This window comes from Triticum urartu, chromosome 6A, assembly GCF_056163025.1.
Source record: "Triticum urartu cultivar PI428250 chromosome 6A, HENAU_Tu73, whole genome shotgun sequence".
In the NCBI taxonomy this organism is placed as follows: Eukaryota; Viridiplantae; Streptophyta; class Magnoliopsida; order Poales; family Poaceae; genus Triticum; species Triticum urartu.
Window position 1 is genome coordinate 604,827,750 of NC_141878.1, and position 8,287 is coordinate 604,836,036.

An 8,287-nucleotide genomic window follows, 5' to 3' on the forward strand; every position below is an offset into this window, starting at 1 on the left:
TCCGTGTGGGAGGTGTGTGCATGCGCTGCTCTGTTCTCCCTTCTATGCATGCACATGAGGTGTTCGATGAAATGCCCGAGCCACATTTAAGCTTTCTCCTTTCCAAGCTCCATTTTCCTCAAGATTTGTCTTGGTTTGGCGGTCTGTCCCGTCCTCACCGGCGTTGATCGCCCGTGCCGATCTCGTCGCCGGCACCACCGTGGTGAGCCTCTTGTTGTTAACTTCTTTCTACAAGAAAAAAAAATCTTACTTGTTGTATGAGTTATATAGCTACTTGTATAATTTTCTTACTTTTATTATTGTTTGTTATTATATAGTGCCATGGTTTTGGTATCCGCCCCCGTCGGCTCTCGTCCAGTCTATGATTCGGATGTGGTATATTATCTTTTATAACTATTTGTTTCATTTAGTGTTTATGAGAATTATACCGACCAACGTGACATAGATGTTTTTATCTAGGAGGTATGTGAACCGGAAATTCCAACCGACATAGATATTATTGTCGAGAAGTTAAATTTAGTTGAAAAAGAAAACGAGTATTTGAAAGAAAAATTGAAAAGAATTGAAGAAGAGAAGATGAAACTGGAGTTTATGTTGCCGATGTCGTCGATGATCACAAGATCCAGATGGATGCAATGTGCTTGAAGATTAGAAAGATTAGAAAATATGCCATTGATAATGAGGCTTGGTATCATTATGCTGTTGGATCAATTGTTACCTTAGTTGCGATAATTTCAATGTATGTTTTAATTAGATGCTCTAGCTAGAGAGCTATATGTTGTTCTATGAGAACTATGTATGAACTTTATGTATTTATTTTTTCAGTAATAACATTTGATCACTACAGTAATTTGCTTTTAATGTGATGATGAACTTGTATTAATTTGGTCACTTCTCTATTCATGATGTTCTGTAATGGTTTTTGATACACTTAGTTATATAATGCACGTAGATGAACCGGTAATGGATGTACGGTGACCGACGCACCTCCGAGTACATTGATGGCATGCATAATTTTCTCAAAGTGGCTGAGGCAAACAAGTAGAATTGTTTTATGTATTGTCCATGTACTGTCTGTGGGAATAGGAAGGATTACTCTGACTCGAAAAACCTTCACTTGCACCTCCTTGAGAAGGATTTCATGCCACACTATAATGTTTGGACCAAGCACGGAGAAATAGGGGTTATGATGGAAGTCAATGAAGAAGAAGTGGATGATGATAACTATCCCCCTGAATATGGTGATACTGCAATGGGGGAAGCTGAAGATCAAGATGAACCAGATGATGTGCCCGATGATGATCTTCGCCGGGTCATTGTTGATGCACAGAGAGAATGCGAGAGTGAAAAGGAGAAGTTGAAGTTCGATCGCATGTTAGAGGATCACAAAAAATGGTTGTACCCAAATTGTGAAGATGGCAACACAAAGCTCGGTACCACTGGAATTGCTAGAATGGAAGGCAGAGAATGGTGTATTTGACAAGGGATTTGAGAAGTTACTGAAAATAATGAAGAAGAAGCTTCCATAGGATAATGAATTGCCTGACAGTACGTACGGAGCAAAGAAGGTTCTCTGCCCTCTAGGATTAGAGGTGCAGAAGATACATGCATGTCCTAATGACTGCATCCTCTACCGCGGTGATGAGTACAAGAATTTGAATGCATGCCCGGTATAAGGTGCATTGCAGTATAACATCAGACGAGATGACCCTGGTGATGTTGAGGGCGAGACCCCCAGGAAGAGAGTTCCTGCCAAGGTGATGTGGTATTCTCCTATAATACCACGGCTGAAACGTCTGTTCAGAAACAAAGAGCATGCCAAGTTGATGCGATGGCACAAAGAAGACCGTAAGAAACATGGGAAGTTGAGAGCACCCGCTGATGGGTCGCAGTGGAGAAAAATCAAGTGAAGGTGGGGGGACTTTGCAGGTGACGCAAGGAACGTATGGTTTGGTTTAAGTGCAGCTGGCATTAATCCTTTTGGGGAGAAAAGCAGCAATCATAGCACCTGGCCCATGACTCTATGTATCTATAACCTTCCTCCTTGGTTGTGCATGAAGCAGAAGTTCATTATGATGCAAGTGCTCATCCAAGGCCCTAAGCAACCCGGTAACGACATTGATGTGTACCTAAGGCCATTAGTTGAAGAACTTTTACAACTGTGGAATGGAGAAGGTGTACGTGTGTGGGATGAGCACAGACAGGAGGAATTTGACCTACATGCATTGCGGTTTGTTACCATCAATGATTGGCCTGCTCTTAGTAACCTTCCAGGACAGACAAACAAGGGATACCACGCATGCACGCACTATTTAGATGATACCGAAAGTATATATTTGGACAAATGCAGGAAGAATGTGTACCTGGGACATCGTCAATTTCTTTCGACCAACCATCTCTTAAGAAAGAACGGCAAGCATTTCAAAGGTGAGGCGGATCACCAGAAGAAGCCCGCCCTCCGTACTAGTGATGCCATACTTGATATGGTCAAGGATATACAAGTAATCCATGGAAAGGGTCCTGGAGGACAATCTGTTCTAAATGACGCTGAGGGACGCGCACCCATGTGGAAGAAGAAATCTATATTTTGGGACCTACCCTATTGGAAATACCTAGAGGTTCGCTCTGCAATCGACGTGATGCATGTGACGAAGAATCTTTGCGTGAACCTGCTAGGCTTCTTGGGCGTGTATGGGAAGACAAAAGATACACCAGAGGCACGGGAGGACCTGCAACGTGTGCACGAAAAAGATGGCATGCATCCAAAGTAGTATGAAGGTCCTGCCAGCTACGCTCTTACCAAAGAAGAGAAGGAAATCTTCTTTGAATGCCTGCTCAGTATGAAGGTCCCGTCTGGCTTCTCGTCGAATATAAAGGGAATAATAAATATGGTAGAGAAAAAGTTCCAGAACCTAAAGTCTCATGACTGCCACATGATTATGACGCAACTGCTTCCGGTTGCATTGAGGGGGCTTCTACCAAAAAACGTTCGATTAGCCATTGTGAAGCTATGTGCATTCCTCAATGCAATCTCTCAGAATGTAATCGATCTAGATATCCCACCAAGGTTAAAGAATGATTTGGTGCAATGTCTTGTCAGTTTTGAGCTGGTGTTCCCACCATCTATCTTCAATATCATGACGCACGTACTAGTTCATCTAGTCGACAAGATTGCCATTCTGGGCCCTGTATTTCTACACAATATGTTCCCCTTTGAGAGGTTCATGGGAGTCTTAAAGAAATATGTTCGTAACCATGCTAGGACAGAAGGAAGCATCTCCATGGGCCATCAAACAGAGGAGGTCATTGGGTTTTGTGTTGACTTTATTCCTGACTTTAAGTCGATTGGCCTCCCTCAATCGCGGTATGAGGGGAGACTGACTGGAAAAGGCACGCTAGGAGCGGATGCAATAATATGTAGGGACGGGCATTCTTGGGCTCAAGCACACTACATAGTTATACAGAATTCTACCTTGGTGACCCCGTGTGTCAATGAACACAAGAATTTTCTCCGCTCCAAACACCCGGAGTACTCTGACGACTGGATTACATGTGAACACATCAGGACTTTTGGCAGTTGGTTGCAAACACATCTCATGGGTAACAACATTGTTGGAGGTGAGCCGTACTCGTTGGCCAGTGGACCATCTTCGACTGTATTGACTTACCAAGGGTACAAGATAAATGGGAATACATTTTACACGATCGCCCAAGATCAAAAGAGCACCAACCAAAACAGTGGTGTCCGCTTTGATGCGGCAACAAACAGGGGAAAGGACACATATTATGGTTACATAGTGGACATATGGGAACTTGACTATGGACATGATTTTAAGGTCCCTTTGTTTCGGTGCAAATGGTTCAATCTGTCAGGAGGCGGGGTACAGGTAGACCCGCAGTACGGAATGACAATAGTGGATCTCAACAATCTTGGGTACACAGACGAACCATTCGTCCTAGCCAATGATGTGGCTCAGGTTTTCTATGTGAAAGACATGTTTACTAAACCGAGAAAAAGAAAAGATAAGGAAGCGAATACATCATACGATGAGCCAAAGTGCCACATAGTTCTTTCAGGGAAAAGAGACATCTTGGGAGTGGAGGGTAAGACAGACATGTCTGAAGATTATGAAAAGTTTCATGAAATTCCACCCTTCAAAGTGAAGGCTGACCCAAGCACCCTGTTAAACGATGAAGATTATCCATGGTTACGGCGTAATAAGCAAGGGACACACACGAAGAAAAAGTGAAGACTTTCTCTCCACAACTATTCTGATGATGGCTTTGATATAGAATATCACAGCAGTTACATGTCAAGAAATGAAATGCCTTTTGTAACATATGAGTTTTCGTCTGAAACCGTGATACTTCGAAAAAGATTGTCCATTTTGTATACAAAGTGCATCCAGTTTTTGCCGTAACCCTCTTAACTTTTTAGCACGTGCTATGTGGGTGAAATGATGATACCATGCCAACTTTCAACATTTTAAGAGTTCATTTGTAGTGCTTTTCAATTTCAGGGTCATTTAGCTAAAAAAAATCAGTAAATGCATGAAAAATAGCAAATGAAGTCAGAAAGGGTTCAGAATTGATGATGTGGCTTTGAATGGTGCATGTTGAATGCACAAAAAGTCTGGAGTTTAAATAAGTTAAAAAAAGGAAATGGCTTTGTAACATATGAGTTTTCGTCCGAAACCCTGATACTTTGAAAGAGATTGTCCATTTTGTACACGAAGTGCATCCAGTTTTTGTCGTAACCCTCTCAACTTTTTAGCATAAGCTATGTGGGTGAAATGATGATACCATGCCAACTATCAACCTTTTAAGAGTTCATTTGTAGTGCTTTTCAATTTCAGGGTCATTTAGCTAAAAAAATCAGTAAATGCATGAAAAATAGCAAATGAAGTCAGAAAGGGTTCAAAATTGATGATGTGGCTTTGAATGGTTCATGTTGAACGCACAAATAGTCTGGAGTTAAAATAAGTTAAAAAATGAAATGGCTTTGTAAGATATGAGTTTTCGTCCGAAACCCTCATACTTCGAAAGAGATTGTCCATTTTGTACACGAAGTGCATCCAGTTTTTTGCCGTAACCCTCTCAACTTTTTAGCATAAGCTATGTGGGTGAAATGATGATACCAAGTCAACTTTTAAGCTTTTTATAGTTCATTTGTAGTTCTTTTCAAAAGAATGAACTAAAAAGCTTTTATAAAACTCTAATAGCAAAAAGAATGAACTAAAAAGCTTTTATAAAAATCTAATAACAAAAAAATGAACTAAAAAGAATCAATTAAAATATTTTGTTATGATCAACTAAAACAAAACTATAATATTCTTCAATAGCAAAAATAATCAACTAAAAAGCTTTTATAAACCTCTAGTTATTATCAAAATAATATTAACTTAAAATTATATAAAATTTATGCAACTAAAATTATTAAAGTATTTTTTCTTAAAAACTTTAATAGAAAAAAGAATTTTCATAAAGTATTTAACGTTTAAAACTTTAATAGCAAACTATATGACATAAAAATAAAAAATATTATCAAAATAATATTAACTTAAAATTATGTAAAATTTATGCAACTAAAATTATCAAAGTATTTTTTGTTAAAAACTTTAATAGCAAAATGAATTTTCATAAAGAATTTTATGTTAAAAACTTTAATAGCAGACTAAAATGACATAAAAAAATAAAAAATATTATCAAAATAATATTAACTTAAAATTATATAAAATTTATGAAACTAAAATTATCAAAGTATTTTTTGTTAAAAACTTTAATAGCAAAAAGAATTTTGATAAAGTATTTTATGTAAAAAAAATTAATAGCAAACTAAAATGACATAAAAAAATAAAAATATGCCGCCTACTTGGCCACCACGGCCTGCATACGACTAGAAACCCATCCGTACATGGGCAAGGATGCAGGCACTCAGGCCCAACAGGCCCAACTTGGCAGTGACAGGTTAGGCAACTACTGCCTGCATTAGAGAGGACTAGCGAGGTGGGACTAAACTCCCACCACACCGTTGTGCCAGGCTATCGGTCCTAGTTGGTGGCTCGAACCGGGACGAAAGGACCAACCGGGACCAATGCCCCCCTTTCGTCCCGGTTGGAGCCACCAACTGGGACTAAAGGTTTCTGTTTCTCGCCCTTTGGGCTGCTGAAATTGACCTTTTGTCCCGGTTGGTGGCTCCAACCGGGACGAAAGGGGGCCTTTCGTCCCGGTTGGTGTCACCAACCGGGACAAAAGGTTGGGGTATATAAGCCCACACTTAGGAAATTTTCATAGTTCATCCGCAGTTTCCCCCGACGACGCCGAGCACATCGACGCCGCCAGGCTGCCCCGACGCTGTCCGCCGCCTCCGCCGTCGCCGTCGCAGCGCCCCTGCCCCGTCGTCGCCGTCGCCATCGTCGCCCCTGAGCCCGCGCCCCTGCCCTGGCCCGCCCCCACCATCGCCATCACCGTCGTCGCCATCGCCGTCGTCGTCGTCTCCCTCCTCCCCGAGCCCTCGCCGCCCCCCTGCTGTGAGCTGCCACCGCGCCGGCCCTCTGTGCATTTTTTTATATGATGATTTTGTTTTGTTCATATATAATGTATATGTAGATGCTTAGTGTTTATTAATCATGTGTATGTATGTATGTGTATGTATATGTAAATATTGATATGATGAATTTTATTTTATTTCATATATAATGTATATGTTGATGCTTAGTGTTTATTAATCATGTGTATGTATGTGTATGTATATGTAAATATTGATATGATGAAAAAAAATTGTGCATATATAATGTATATGTAGATGCTTAGTGTTTATTAATCATGTGTATGTATGTATGTGTACGTATATGTAAATATTGATATGATGAAAAAAAATTGTTCATATATAATGTAGATGTATATGTATGTATGGATGGATATCGAATATGCCCTCCATTCGTCTGTCACAAGCAGCTAGCATAGCGAACCTGGAACCGTCCCCCTCCGGTTCATCTGTCCGAAATTAATGCAGACTTCGGGAAAACATTCTTGTATGTTATCCCCCTTCACCTATATCATGTAGTGCTGCGTTAGAACGCCCCTAACTCTCTCAGAGATTCAACATATCCCCGATAACTTCGACATGAGGGGGGGTCCGCAAGTATCGTCAGCGACCATGAGAGAGGCGGTCCGCAAAGTATCCTCTCTCGAAAGATAGGACGACTCATCAGACATGAGGGGGGAGGAGTCCTCGATGATCATATGAAACTGACTGTCACAAGCAGCTAGCATAGCGAACCTGGAACGGCCCCCCTCCGGTTCATCTGTCCGAAAATGCAGACTTCGGGAAAACATTCCCGGATGTTATCCCCCTTCACCTATATGGTGTAGTGCCGCGTTAGAACATACCTAACTCTCTCGGGAATTCAACATATCCCCGATAACTTCGACATGAGGGGGGGTCCGCAAGTATCATCAACGACCATGAGAGAGGCGGTCCGCAAAGTATCCTCTCTCGAAAGTATAACCCCCGATAACTTTGCATGATGTTTGCGACTAATCCATTTATCATATATGCATATGATTCCTTGTTGTGATTAGCTAGGTCTATGTTTGCCACTAATCCATCTCTCATGGTTGTAATATTTGCAGAAACTATGGACTTAGAAAAAGAAGAGTTGCTGGGGGATATAATCCGCGACGGAGGTGATATCACCTTGTCGTTTCTCAACGACACCGATGGTCAGGAAAGAGAGGATGACGGCTCCGGTGATCCAATGGAGGAGGAAGGAGATCATGACGGCTCTGGTGACCGAACGAAGGAGGAAGGAGATCATGACGGCTCCGGTGACTGAACAGAGGAGGGAGCCTTAACTGTTGCAAAGTCCGGCGAGGTATATATACATATATTAATTAAGCCTCTGCAGACTTGATGCATTAATTGTTTTGTATGTACATATATTAACGCTTCTTTCTTCTTTTAATTAGCCCTCCGGATCGAGCCAAACTTCCGTAAGGAGACGAGGCCCGAAGAAAAGGTTGCGCCAGGATGAAAGGTTCACGATCGATGACGTCAGTCAAGATGGCCAACCGGTTGCTCCCAAGCGGAGCAGGGACACATTTATACATCAGTGCGGAGTTATTGTTAGGGACAGCGTCCCGATCAGCATCCAAGAATGGAATAAGAAGAAGGACCCTGAAGTTTCTTATGTCCAGGATAGACAGAAAGATGATCTTTGGACCTCGCCGATGACAATTTTTAGCCTACCGCCAGAGGCCGATCCGAATAAGGTCAAGGCATTTG

General features: G+C 41.5%; 1 pseudogene; it reads left to right on the forward strand.

Moving 5' to 3' along the window:
• Nucleotides 1–1,186: 1,186 nt before the first annotated feature.
• On the forward strand, nt 1,187–4,250 carry LOC147967207 (uncharacterized; annotated as a pseudogene).
• Nucleotides 4,251–8,287: the final 4,037 nt, after the last annotated feature.